This window comes from Dipodomys ordii, unplaced genomic scaffold, assembly GCF_000151885.1.
Source record: "Dipodomys ordii isolate 6190 unplaced genomic scaffold, Dord_2.0 Scaffold37, whole genome shotgun sequence".
NCBI classification, from domain to species: domain Eukaryota; kingdom Metazoa; phylum Chordata; class Mammalia; order Rodentia; family Heteromyidae; genus Dipodomys; species Dipodomys ordii.
In genome coordinates, this window is record NW_012267253.1 from 11,292,713 (window position 1) to 11,307,781 (window position 15,069).

Genomic DNA, 15,069 nt, shown 5'->3' on the forward strand with positions numbered 1-15,069 from the left:
GGCACAGTTTCAAGGTAAGGTTGCAGAAAGTGTAAAAGCCAAAGGGAAACGTAAATTACAATTGGCATAAATAATCCTAAAACAGCTGGGAGTTCTTAAAGCAAGTTGAATGATAAGAGATAAAGGATAAGTTCTAGACTCATAGAACAACCGAAGTGATAGGCAGAGGTATCAATCAAAATTGTATATGTCTACTAAAACCTAACTGACCTGCAGATAGAAATGAACAAATCTGAATCTGGTGAAAAAATGACAGGGTAAGGACAGGGAAGAACCTGAGCTTTCTCTGACCAAGCAGACATTTAGGTTCCCAGCAGGTACTCCACATCTAGAGAGCCACACCAAGGAAGTCATAATTTTCCAAAGACATACACTAAAAAAGATTTTATACTGCCTGCACAAGAAGACAGAAACCTATGAAAAAGTGCTCAGTGAGTCAGAGCAGTGTCATGGAGGCTCTCCTGGTAGGTGAGCCCTTACTGAATGGGAAAAAGCAGGAATGGGAACACACAGCCCAACCAGCAACATCCAATCACAGAGAAGATTCGCCACAGTGCTGGACAGTCCAAGCCATCTCACCTAAGACATCCCCCTCCCCAAACCCTGCCTCAGACAATAGCATCCTTCCTCTATTTGAGAAGAGTGTTGTATAGTCCAAGGACCAAAAACTACTGATGAGTTATGGTGAAAACAAAATTGTATTGAAGCAAGAAAGCGCTCTATGCGTCAGGAACATACCCGAGGTCGGGGTCTCAGGGCACCGCCCTGGGTGCCAGCCTGTGTCCGCGTTTAAGCATTCTTGGCTGGGATGGGGACAGGGGAAGGATAAGGCAGTAGACTATTTGTCCATTTTGGCCAAGGGTCACATCAAAATGTTGCGCCTTAAGTTCAAAATTTCCTCCAGGGTCTTTCCGCCTAGGGATTGTTGGCTGGAGGGGTGGGGAATAGAACAAAGGATAGAGTGATTGTTTTGTTAGTAGTTGAAGCAGAGTTACAGAAGCTAAAGGAGCTGGTTAGTCAGTATGCAATGCCTATCTAGGTGCAGCGGTAGAACACTGTTGGTCGGGGTTACAGTTCAGTTTTAAAATTTTACAAAAACACAGTTACAAAATCATCCATTATTAATAAGTGGAGACTTCTAATTTCTATATAACCTAACTACCACAACAAAGAGTGGCATTTTCAAAAGGGGCAAAGGAATCTGATTCCTTTTACCATTCCTCTCTGGCTGTGAACAAAAGAAGAGCTGTCCTGCTCCTGCAGCAGGCAGCAATTAGATCAGCAGATAGACAAATTCCTGCCAAGCTCATGGGGGACCAAGCACCTCAGATTTACAAAACTGAAAGTCTCTAAAATCTCACTGCAAAAAGCCAGGCAGGTCTTATAAATCTAGAGCATTTCCAGGATGTGCTGACAGGGGAACATAGGTTCTAGCCAAAACCTGAAGAAGTAGGGCACTAGCCTTGAGCTGAAGTGCTGACAGTGCCCAGGCCCAGAGTTCAGGCCCCACGACCAGCAAAAAAGGTTCTGGTGTGGCCAGGTGGGGGAAAAGTATGGCCACACTGGATCAGGATGTGGCCTCAGGGTCAGATGGGAGGCATGTGACCAGAGGTGAACCAGGATGTGACCTAGCCAAGGGGGAGGTGATTGTTTCCAGGTGTGCCAGTTACCTAGGTAACAGATCCTGGACAGAAACGTAGTGACATCCATATCACTTCTCTACTCTGGTGAGTGAAACTACTCTCAGCTGATTCCTGGTGAAAGATTCCTTTGAATTTACAACAACTAAGACTCTTGTGTGACATTCTTTCTGTAATATTAGATTTGTAAATCTTACCCAGCCTGACCTGGAAAAGGCTGGCTATGTTGTCATGCTACTGAAACAGGTGTAGGCCAGGAGAGGCTCTTGTGAATTTTGGTTAACTTAGGCATTGTTAGGGTTACTAGAAATCAATACTATATCTCTGCTAAAACTCTCTTCACATCTACCAAGTTTGGTCATTGCAGAATATTTACTGGTCAATTCTTGTCTTTTTTTGTCAGTTGTGGGGCTTTAACTGTAGTCCTGGGTGCTGTCCCTCAGCTTTTCAGCTCAAGGCCAGTGCTCTACAACTTGAGCCTTAGCACCACTTCTGCTTTTCTGGTGGTTTATTGGAGGTAAGATTCTCATGGACTTTCCTGCCTGGGCTGGCTTTGAACCATGATCCTCAGATCTCAGCCTCCTGTGTAGCTAGGGTTATAGGCATGAGCCACGAATGCCTGGCTTCTGCTGGTCAATTCTTGATAAAGAGCAGGTAAGCTCTATTTATTTCTATTTGATCTCCTTGTTGTTTTAATTGGAAATAATAAAGGTTATTCTTGGCAAAGATTTCAGTTCAAAGCCAGCCTTGGCAGAAAAATCCCTAAGATGCCATCTCCCAACTAACCAACAAAGAGCCAGGTTGGAAGCATGGCTCAAGGGACTTCCAGCCAAACACTGAAGTGGTATTCTAACTAAAAGTGGTAGAGTGCTAGCCTTGAGCAGAAGTGTTCAGGTTCAATGCCCAGGCCTTGAGTTCAAACCTCCATGAATACCAACTGGGATGAGCCATCAATCAATTGAGCACCTAGACCCCTGGGACTCAGCCAATCTGGGGAACAAGGGACCATGGAAAGGAGTAGGAAGAGATGATGTCCCATCAGCCATATTGTGCCTGCCCTTTCCAAATTAACCAGAGCTGTGAGGTGAGTAGAAATAAGAAGTCGGCCCATCTAATGTCCATACCTGTCTACCTTGTAACTGGACAGCAATTCACATTCTTGCCTTTGTTAACTGATGCTCTTCCCTATCTAGCTGTCAGATGTCAGAAGTAGCTAGGGACATTTTCCACCAATTCCAGCACAAACTGGAATGCAGAAGATAAGAACTAGCTGATCTAGTCAAGTCATCCAATTCTTCATTTTCTTCCTTGAACCCTTCCTCTTGCTGTTTCTGTGCTCTTTAGGATGTATGTATGTATGTATGTATGTATGTATTTTTACCCAACTCCTGCCTCATGAGACTTCTTTCAGATTTCATTCAAGGTCTACAACCAAGGGATAGATGCTACCTGCTTGCCTTTTCCAGGAGGGAGCTACATCTTCACCTTTTACCCTTAATGTTGATGCGCCTGGCCAGCAGGTAGTAGCCAGAGAGAATCTGTACCCTTTTTCATAATTATCAAAAGGCTGGAATGTAAGGTTTGCCCAGGCCATGCAGGCCTTGTGCAGACACCTCCCTACCTGTTGGCTAAGTTTCCACCCAGAATCTGTGTTGGTTCACCTAGAAGCTGTCAACCCTTCCCCCACCCCCCCCACTTTCTGCTAGTTCACATCCTGGGCCACCCCATCTGACTATTAGAGGGTCCCAGGCCCTGAGATCACACCCAGATCCAGTGTGGCTACACTTTTCCCCCACCTGGCCTTACCTCTTCCTGTCCCTGGCCTAGATAAGTCCTGGCCTGGGGGTGGGTCGCCCCCTTTCTGCCATGCCTCTCCACCATGCACAGTGAGGGCAGCAGTTCGGTAAATAAACTTCCTTTCCTACCTGAATAACATGTGGTGTTCTCTTCATTGGCTACCTAATGAAATCTACCTATTATACCTTACACTGTACTTTTTGTCTTACATGTGAATCTCTTGGGGGAGGGAAAATGGGGGAGGGGTTGAAGTAGGGAAATGGTGGTAAAGAGTTACACTGTTCAAAGAGAAATTTACTCATTATCTGACTTATGTAACTACAACACCTGTACATCATCTTTAAAATAACAATAAAAAAAGAAATGAACATGTCTACAAAATGTAGGCTTTAAGGCCACTTGTTCAAGTATCTATGTTTGCTATGTAAACCATAGAGATACAGAAAAAGAGAAATATGAATTTTCCAGTGTTCACAGAATCTACATTATTTTTAGTCATAAAGTATTCTTTAACTCTATATTATAATGAAATATGAATCAAATTCCATCAATTTCAAGGACTGAAACTTTGCTAAATATGTTACATCTCAATATCAGAATTAACCTTAGCACTGTAGTTTGAATATAAAAACAATGGAAAATACTTTTGTACACTATTTGTCAGAGTGTAAATTTGTAGAGGTCTTTAGAAAAATGACTTGAGAAAATCCACTAAAGGTTAAAAGTATACATAACCTTTGTCTAATAAAGGCCACTCTTTAAAATTCAACTAAAAGAAACATTCAATTATGTAACTTTAAAGGCAATTAAAAACTTTTTGGCTAGTTTTATTCATATTAGTTCAAGTTGGAAACAAGATCAATACTTATCGATAAATGGATAATCTGCTATTTTTCAAAATAAAATTTTATAAATAGTAAATAATAATTGACTTTACACACTAAAAGATGAGAGAATGAAAGATTCCAGACACTAAGGAATGCATATTATATAGTTTTATTCCCATAATACTCAACATGCATATTATATAATTGTATTCCTCTTATATTTAACACCAATTATAAAAATATAAGATGATTCATTTTCCTGATAGGACATACCAAAGAGGAGAACTGAGTCAAAGACAGACAGGTCATGTGCTACAGCTTTTCCTTAGGAAAGAATATTTATTTGTAGATAGATACAAAAAAATGTGCATATAGATACAAAAATTAATGTGCACAGTGAGTTTTATCAAGAGCATATAAGTTAAACTTTAATAATAGTAATCAACCATAATATTTGTAGGAAAAATTCTTCAATAAAATTCAGAAAGAGCAATAAGGTTCTACTCAAAATATAAAGAAAAATTGCAAATTTTTAGAAAATGTTTAGGAATAAGTTTAACATATATAAGTATATATTAAATATATTATATATATTCTGTATATAGAGAAAGAAATCGAGTAGGAAATGCAGCAAAAGCTGACTACCCAATGGCTTTTTCTGTTTTCAATTTGTGTTTATGCTAATTAGACTGGCAAAATTGAAATCAAATAAAACTTTCAATGTTAATGAGTATTTAAAAGGCTTCAAATCTCATAAACATTTTATAGCAATTTAAATATATTTAGCCACAGTGAAGAGTAAATCTGGAAATCTGAATACTTTTAAAATATACATATGATGATTTCAGGAATTAAAATTCTGTATATATAGCCTAGAGAAATTCTGGTAAATATGCCCAGGAGAAATTTAAAATATTTGCTTAGAGTAACAGCATTTCAAATGATGAAATTTGGAATCATGTGCAAAATTTACCCTTAGATAAATATTTTGACGAATAACATATAGAACATTATGAATTATGTATTACATCACAGGTAAATCAATAAGACATATACATCATCATGAGTAAACTGAGAACATAAGTTTAAAAGTAAAATCAGGTAAAAGCTAGACATTGTTAGTACATTATTATTCAATTATAGTTTATATTATTTTATAATCTATAATAAGAACTAAGGCTATATTTTAATAAATATTATACTTTCTCCGAAGCTATAATAAGTATAATTATTTGTGATTTTTAGAAACATAGGTCTCATGGTTTTCCTTATTTGCAATAACTATTATATGTCTGAGACAAGCAGAAATGGTCAGATAAGTTGATGTTAAGCGAAATGAACCCCAAGATAAGGACACAAATGTTTTTTGTTTCTTGCTATTGTTTCTAACATATTTATAAGATATTTCTTTGTTGCTTTGTATGTCCCTCCCCCACGGAATAACCCCTGTTTTCACTGTATTTGATGTTGGTATAATTTGTGGAAGGGAAGGGAAAACACAAATTGTTTGAATAGGGATACAGGTGGACCCATTGCAACAATGAGATGTACAAGATGTTATGTCGAAGATGAACTTTACAACTTTGGAACGGGGGCAGAGGGGGAGCTGGGAGAGGGGGAGATGGGAAGGGATGGGAAGGGGAAACAAAGGAGGAGGCAACAATGCTTGATAAGAAATGCACTCATTACCTTGCCCATGTAATTGTAACCCCTCTGTACGATATTTTCACAATAAAAAATAAACAAAATATATAAGGGAAAAAATTTGCAATATTTGCATATACAAAATGAGATACCTTAGGGAAAGCAACCAAGTCTGAACACAACATTCATTTATGTTTTCTATGTGTCTTATACACATAACCTGAAGGGAATTTTATATTTTTAATAAATTTTTGCATGGGAAAAATTTAAAATTAGGAAGGACAGTTACAAGGGTAACTACCATTATCATTGAATTTGTTAAAAACAGATTCTCACTCAACATAACATCTATACTTATGAACATATTTATTTCAGACCTAATATTTTAGTAAATATAAGCTACTACTTTCCTTATGAGTTTTGTGTCATCTATAAGTTGGTTTCAGGGAAGTAATATGAAACAGTAAAATTTTGGAATACTAACAGATGTTAGACATATGATCTGCATTCTCTATATATAGACTGTATAGAATATCCTGTTGAATGCACACACACTAATGGCAAGAGAAAAAAATGAGTGAATTTTTTATTCCTATGTCACTGCCTGGGGGAAAATTACTGTAAATGTATTCAATAACCATAATGCAATTAAAATGGATAAATTCCTTTATTAAAGAGTAGAGAATATTTTTAAATCTCATATTGGATTCCATAGTCTATTGTTTCAAAACATTTTATTTATTTATATATTAAGGAAATAGCATGAAGGAAGTTTCACCTCTGTGGAGGATGACTTCATAAAATTTTGTAAACATGTACCCTGATAAACAGTCAGAACCCAGAATATTTTCATCACCCCCAAATTGCTTATCTGATTTACATTGTGGTCAAGTCTTCTTCCAACCTCTAAACCCTGGCCACCATTAATACTTTCTCTCCTTATTAAGTTTGTCTGCTCCAAATGTCATATACATGGAACTCTATAGAATGTGCACCTATTTGAATCTCTTAAGAAAAGGAATTTGAGATTTGTGAGGTTGTTGTACAATTCAACAATCATTGATAAGCAAAACTATTAAGTTTCTGGTATGATACTATTCCTATGTGTTTATTTTTAAGACTATATTAAATGATACAAAAAGAAAGGGAGAAACTTCTAGGTGATTTTCTAAAGATTTTTTCCAAAGCTGAAGTTTAGTGTTATGAGATTTCAAATAGAACTGAAAGGAATTCAGAGTTGCAGTTAACTTTTTTACCCTGCAATTCTGGAATTTGAACTCAAGGTCTCATTTTGGGCTACTTAAAACATGTCTTGAAGCCAACTTTTTGTTGGTCATGTTGGAGAAAGAATTTCATGGACTTTTCTTTTTTTGCCAAGATTGACTATGAGCCACAATCCTCCACATTTCACGTTCCTAAGTAGCTAGGATTACAGGTATAAGACACTGAAATACAGCTGAGTTTGTGTGGAGACTATTTTATATGTGAATTATGAATCATAAGTTTTGTAAAAAATGTTTAGTTGATAATGTTTCCATAGATACTACATCTTTCATGTGAAACAGACAGTTTAGAGAACAGAGATTAAAGACCTCACAATACTCTGTCAGATGGGATTTGTGATAATGGTGGGAGTAATATAAGCTTTGCCAGTTTCCTACTGTTTGACTTTCTTTAAGTTATTGCTAGTACATTTTTTTATCAGGCAATTTTTTGGGGGGTATCTTTTAAGAGTACAGTTCCTCTCAGTAAAAGCTACATTACTTAAAACTAGAAGCTATATACCCCAAACCAAATTAAGAACACAATTATAAACTTCCACCAGAGTGTATACATCCACCAACTCAAAGCCAATTACCAATATCCGAACCTAAGATTGCCTCCATCTGCATATTGTAGTTTTCTACTTTGTTCAGTGCTTGACCTAACTGTGATCTATGACAATTCCATCTACTGCCCCATCTATTTCTGACCTGATATGACATTGCCATAGAGTTCAATCTTATTTTGACTATGGATTAAATTTCCAGCCTGGTCTATCTCAAAAACAGCTGAGATAGCTTTCCAAGAGTGCAGAATTATAATGCCCACTGACTGTGCATACAGGTGTGCAGAAATAAAAGAAGTAAAACCACAACAGCACGAAATTCTATAACTCTGTGTTATAGATCACAAAGACACAGAGAAAAGAAAAATGAGATCCTAGGTCTCTTTCCTGAATCCATTCCAACTAATTATGACTGCAGTTTGACTATGTTTACTATGTTCCTGGAGAAATATCTTCAATACTCACATAACAGAAGTTATTTGTTTCTTTCTGCTCTTATACTGTACCTAATAAGATACTTGAGTTTATTTAAGCCACAACGTATTAAATTTTACCATTAAACAAATAGATAATACTTTATTACGACATTCAAATAGGTTTTCTACCATTTATAGGATGCTGTGGTAGTTGTATAAAATGCCATCATAAAGCATCAATTTGTAATTAAAATATACTTAATTTTGCAGAATTTTTTCTTAATTTCTCAAGTAAGACACATTTATCAATTTGCTAATACCATGCTCAGCATTGTTCATGGGACTGGAATCATGTAGAATTGTAACTGTGGATTTCTTGTCAAAGTGTGGACAGTGTAATTAGGAATCCCAGAAAATCACAGGGAAATTACTGGTACTAAAAAGATATAACATTAAAATGTGATATAAAGAACAGAATGAGAGCTAGGTGATGGTGGCTCAAACCTGTAATCCAAGATGCTTAACAGACTGATCTGAGAAATGCAGTTCTAAGTTAGCCCGGGTAGGAAAGTCCTTAAGACTCTTCTTTCCAGTTAATCACCAAGAAACCAGAAGTGGATATATAGCTCAAGTGGTAGAGCACTAGCCTTGAGTGAAAAAACTAAAAGACAGGTCCCAAGACACACGTGCCCCCCCCACATACCACATGCACACACACAATGATTGTTACAATTTTTCATTAGAAAGAAGGATATTTTGTCATTTATAAGGAAGTGAAAAGATCTTTATTGGTGTACTATTTTTTCTCTTACTGAATCATGTGGCTGTCATTTTAAACAGAAAAAGAGAATCCTTAAGGAAGCTTTTTATGGCTCTTACTTCATCTCAACATGCCCCTTCTGTTTCCTCAGGTTAAAAACACGCTTTGTAATGAACAGTTTCATAAATGCCTTTCCCAATTCTATGCTGACCATAATCTCTTGAAGAGACCTTAGAATCCTCAAGGGCACCATATATGAATTCCATTCCTCTGTCAATTCTTTAAATACTGAAAGAAGTGCTGAATGGGAGAAATGTTTTAGTGAGAATTAATAGATATCTCAACGTTTCACTACTTACAGAATTTTAACTTGTTCGAGTGCCCCCATTTCATAAACAGCTCCACTCTACTGGTGTAAAACAAAAAAAAACCTGTCAAATTGTAAAGAATTGATAAGAGAAAGCTTGAAACTTCCACCATGTGGGGAAAAACCCAGGCAAAGACTGACTTAGAATCTTTTCCAGCTTTAGGAGCTGAGTAATGATTAACTATCCCATTTACAAGTGATGTTGAAAATAAATTTCTCACTTGCCATGGCTTCTTTCTTTCTTTCTTTCTTTCTTTCTTTCTTTCTTTCTTTCTTTCTCTCACTCTTGGCTATTATTTATTAACTCAGAAGTTGCATTATTTTCAGTAAGAGAAAAAGAGGGCTGCTGACTTTATGAGAGATTGCCTTTACTAACTTTTCCTTTCTACTGGTTAAATGGAAGACATTGTTGAGAGTGTCTCTCACTTAGGAGTCCTTGATGTCCATTAAAAGCCAAAGCTGGGTAATTATGACTATTCATTTGCTGTGTCTCTAATTGTGCCATAGTCTTTCCATTAAGCCCTAAGTACTGAGAGATAGGAAGGAGTGTACTTTTCATTAAACTTATTTATAAAAAGATTTTCAAAAATTTTTAAATGCTTGGTATTTGCTTTAGACTTTATCAAAAGGCAAAAACTTAGTAAAGGGTAATTTACAGACTTAAGAAAGCACAAATAGTCCAAAACTGATAAAAAGCTTGAGGATAATGTAAGTATGAATTTATGCTTTGATTTTAATTACAGTACAAGATGAATACATACCTATGTCACAACCTTTCTCCCACACACAGAAAAATCTCTTTCACAAACTAGTCGCACAAATAATGTTAAAGCATGTATTACTGGCTAACATATTTGTCTGTAACTTTTCTTGAATTGTTTCCCTGCTAGTTGTTTCTATCATTTAAATTGTCTTTGTTTGGAAAAAGTAATGTGTTTATGAACAATTATTTCTTCTGATGGTTAGCTGAAATGACTTTATGATTCCTTTTGAACCAGTGAAATAAATTTGAAACCTTTAAAAGCAGGTGTATCTTTTCAGTTGCAGTTTTGTTGAGCCATGTTTTTATTTGGAACCACAGGCAGAACGTTGATTTAGCATGATAAATATTATTAAGTAGTGAAACAATAAAGAAAACATAGATTTTAATCCCAGAGTCACCCAGACTTTACTCACGATGAAACAACACATTTCAAAGCCATTGATGCTTCCTTTTGTGATGTATCTTGAGATCAGAGGATGAAAAAATAGGCCATAAATATGTATCAAGTACAGCTGTTTGATTTATACATTATTCAGAGACATTAAAAAAAACCAAGTTGTATGTAACCTTGCAATAAAAAATACATCCACACAAAAAAGAAACAAAGCACAGACTCCAAAATAGTGAGAGGCATTTTAGTCTTCCGTGAAAATTGAAGAATGTGACAATTCTTGCAATTTGGAGCTTAAAAAATGTTTTTCTAAAAAAATCATTAGGATTCTATCAATGCCTGTTTAATAACCTCTCCTTCTCTCTTTAGAATTCCTTATTGTAAAATTTGCTTTCCAAAGCATGGGGGATTTTTCTTTATAGATACGATGTAAATTCAAGTTCTGCTGTCAAGATGGATCTTTTGCATCTGATTTTTTTGAAGGTAGAATAACTCTCTTCTACAGAAAGATAAGCTCTTTTAGGACCAGGTATTGTTGATATAGAAACCTGTCCTTGACCTATCTGTGATCCCTCCCAGCAACACAGAACCTGTCAATATCCAGAAGATGGCTCTAGAAAATATTTGCTTTTATTTGGCAGTATTATGACCTCAACTCTGCTCCTTGAGCTTGTTCAATTTGCTTGCTGTTCTTTATGGCTTGAGCTATGCCTCCAGTCCTGTGATGGCTGGATATTTTGGAGATGGAGTATCACGAATCATCTTTGTTCCACAATCCTCTGTATTTCAGCATTTTAGTAGCTAGGCTTACAGGACTGTTCCACCAGTACCAGTGACAATATATTTTTATGCTAATACATTTTATACTGATTGCTGTATTACATTTGTCAACTTGGAAAATTTGTAATGGTTTCCTAGAATGTGCCTATTATTTTAAAAGTTTACCCTGGTTCAAAATATTGTCATAATTGTTTGTGTTATTAAATGAGCATTTTAGTGTTAAATTTTCTGCCCTACAAAACCTGGATCAGTCACTTACATCAGCACAAGACTTGCTTTTGCCAATCTGCAGTTGAAAATGGTGGAGGTTCTGACTGTAGATAATGCTAATCCAGCATTTTTACCTGGGGTTTATCATGCTTATGGAATTGCCATCTGTGACTACAGAGTCCATTGGCCAAAAAAATGATTTCACCCAAACTAAAGAGAAAGAAATGTGTCTCTCCCCTCAGGTTGTTACCTCTGTAGTCCCATGGCATTTCACTTGCTTATATCCTGATTATCGCTGAGAGACAACTAGGGGTTCAGAAATGTTTGAATAAATTTTCTGGTACAAAATATAAGAAAATAAAAACTGAGATTATTAGGACTATCTTTATTATTCTTCTGTCTTCCTTTTTAGTTTTGAGTACAGCCTTAAGGTATTTACTAGGACTCTAGTTGCAGCCTTATATTTCATTTAAATATGGTTAGTAAAGACTATAATAAAGGACTAAGTTAATTAATCATTGCACAGTCATATTTCACTGCAATCACCCTTGCATTTTAACTTCTTTTCTTCTATTGTAGCCAAATGTGTTTACATTAACAGAAAAAAACTAATTATGAAATGTTTAGATCAACATTTTATGCATTGTCCTGAATTTATGTAAGAGTTTTATATAAGAAGACATGTCTCCAGCAATGAAGTCGGGTGCTAAAAGGTAGTATGTGTAATATGGATAAATGTGAAATGTCCTACTTACATCCTGTGGATTTAATTGATTGAATTTATTTTGGGTGGGTTTTTCCTATTGACAAGAAATTTGGTTCATTTGACCAACTCACAAAATAACTTTAAAGAAAATTTGCTACATTCCATACAGCTAAGAATGGTACTGTTTAAAAACTAAGAATAATAATTTTATATAATATGCAGCAGTATCATTTTAAACATAATAACCTGATATTTTAATTTCAGGCACTGTTTAAAAAGCCCTTCAGTGTACATTACTCTAGTTTGAAATAAAAGGTACTCAATTCTGTTCAGAAGTTTCCTGCAAAGCCATTAACAATAATATTTACATTCACATAGTCCCTAGTTTTTAGTTTGTAGTCATAATAACGTAATAGCATTTTTAAATTAAGTTCCACATGCTAACTTTGCTACTGAAGTCCATATGTAATATTATTAACCTAAGTCTTCATTTTGCTGTGCAGTTAACAAAAGCATTCATTTAACATGCTATGTTTAATTTCCTGTTGGGTTTTGGCTCATTGTATTCTAAGATTCAGTGTTTAAACAACAATTAACTTTGTTCAGGCTGAGAAACAGCTGACATTGTACTACAAAAATACTTAAATAGTGGTAAGAAAGCTGATAGGAGGATATTGGTGATTTTTGTTACTATAAATGACCTTGAATTTGCTTGGGAATTGTTTCCAAAAATAAAATTAAGAGTGTAAGAGAGATATTTTATTATTGCTCTGGTATCAGTACTTTTGGAAAATTAAGGATAGATCCATTGTTTCACTGTTGCATTGAGCATATGGAATATTTTGGGAGCTAGGGATTGTGCTTTTGTCCAGGGACTGACTCATTTTATGCCTCTCAGCTAAATGGATTTCAGACATGAAACTTCAAACCAGGTGTATTTGTTGAGATTGAGTCATATTCACTTTTCATCTAGGCAGACTACTAGCTGTCATTTTTGTGATCTCTGACTGCTGAGTATGTGAGATTGCAAACATCAACCTCTGTGCCAGGACAATAGATAAAGTTTTTAAATACCTTATTGGGAAATTATTCTGCTTGGTCCAAAGAGTACACACACACACACACACACACACACACACACACATACACACACACTTTTTTTTGTCCTGGGGCTTGAATTTTGGTCCTAGGCACTATCCCTGATCTCATTTTCCTTAAGGATAGCATTCCACCACTTGAGCCACAATGCCACTTGCGGTTTCTTCAGTCATTAAATGTCTATTAGAGTCTCAGGGACTTTCCTGCCTGGGTTGGTTTTGAGCCCTGATCCTCAAATATCAGCCTCATTGAGTAGATAAGATTAGAGGTGTGAGCCACCAGCACTCAACTTCTAGAATTTCTCCTGGCATGTGGCAATGAATAGCTTAAATTGCATGTCTGTGCATGTAGTTAAAAGTGGAACAATGTAATGGACAGATTCTTTCTTCTATCTCAACACTAAACTTATAGCATGCAATTGATTGCTCCAATGTAGCAATACTAGGTAATTTTTCAGATTTATATAAACATTTACCAGAATTAAAAAGAAATCCCTGTATTTTCTCTGCACTGTTTTATGTAAGTGTTCATATATCTTCATCACCCTCCTGCATGAGAGCACTTCCACCTTTGTTATTACAACATCTTAGAGAAGAGTTTGAACTCTCAATCCAGATCATATTAGCTCTATGATTCTGGAAATCAAGTCAAGAGAAACATGCTTTGGTATTCTATCTCTCTGAAAAAGTAATACCTACAAAATCTGGTTCAGAGATATATATTAAAACAGTGAAGTCACAGAGAAAATGTTTCCTAAATGCTGTTTGGGTTATTGTTCTTGTCTTATGAGGCAAATTCATATCACACACCATTTCCTCAAAGTGAAATGTTGGTAGTTTCCTCTTAGAAACTTGCTCAAGTCACTTATGATTGTTAGGAGCCATCAGTCATATTGATTCAGATTTTAAATTAAAATTTAAAATTGATTGTATTTTAAACATTATTTTTAATTTAAATAAAAATTAGGTAACTAATTTACATTTTTGTTAAAGAGATAAATTCCTTTCTGTTACAAAGAATGAACCATGACATTTGTTTTACTTTATTTTGACATTTTTATGTATATTTTATGATTATTTATTGTATTTTAAAAGGTAGTGAGCAGTCTGGTGAGCGGCTCAGCAGTAGGGTGGCTGGAGCAATCCAGTAAAGTCCCTGCTGCAGACCAGACGGAGCTCCCTCCATCTACTTCAGGGCTAAGCATTCAGAAAGGCATTTGCTGGCCCAGGGACCGAGGGTAGACTAGCCTACCCACTGTGAGCTAGTCCAAGTTAAGCCAGGCCTCTCATTTGTCAGGCACAAACAGACCAAGGTAGGGCCATGACCATGACAATTTCTGAACCTAATTTCTAAACCCTAACAAAAGATTACAAGATTCATGAGCAATCAAGACAATAACCTACATCCAATAGCTAACAACAATCTAGGGAAGGACTCCAGTGGGAATGAAGAGGAGATGGAAGACAAAAGAAACATTAAAGAAATGATGACATAATTGGTCAAGAAAATAGGCGAGATGCAAAAACAACTTTATGAGCTCAAAGAAGAAATGACAAGACTTTCAGAAAGATACAGAGAGAAAAATAGATACACTATACATAGCATTAAAAAATGAAATGGACACTATGAGAACTGATCTAGGAACCATAAAAGGTTTAATTTTCACAATGCAAACCACAATGAAATCCACAGTAACAGAAGTGAAATGGAAATTAGAATTTCAGAAGCCAAAGATAAAACAGAGGAGCTAGAACAAATAGTCAAAAGTATGGAAAAAACACTCAGAACCTACCAAAGAGAAGTCCAGGAATTGGCAGACTTAGCTACAAAATCAAATCTATG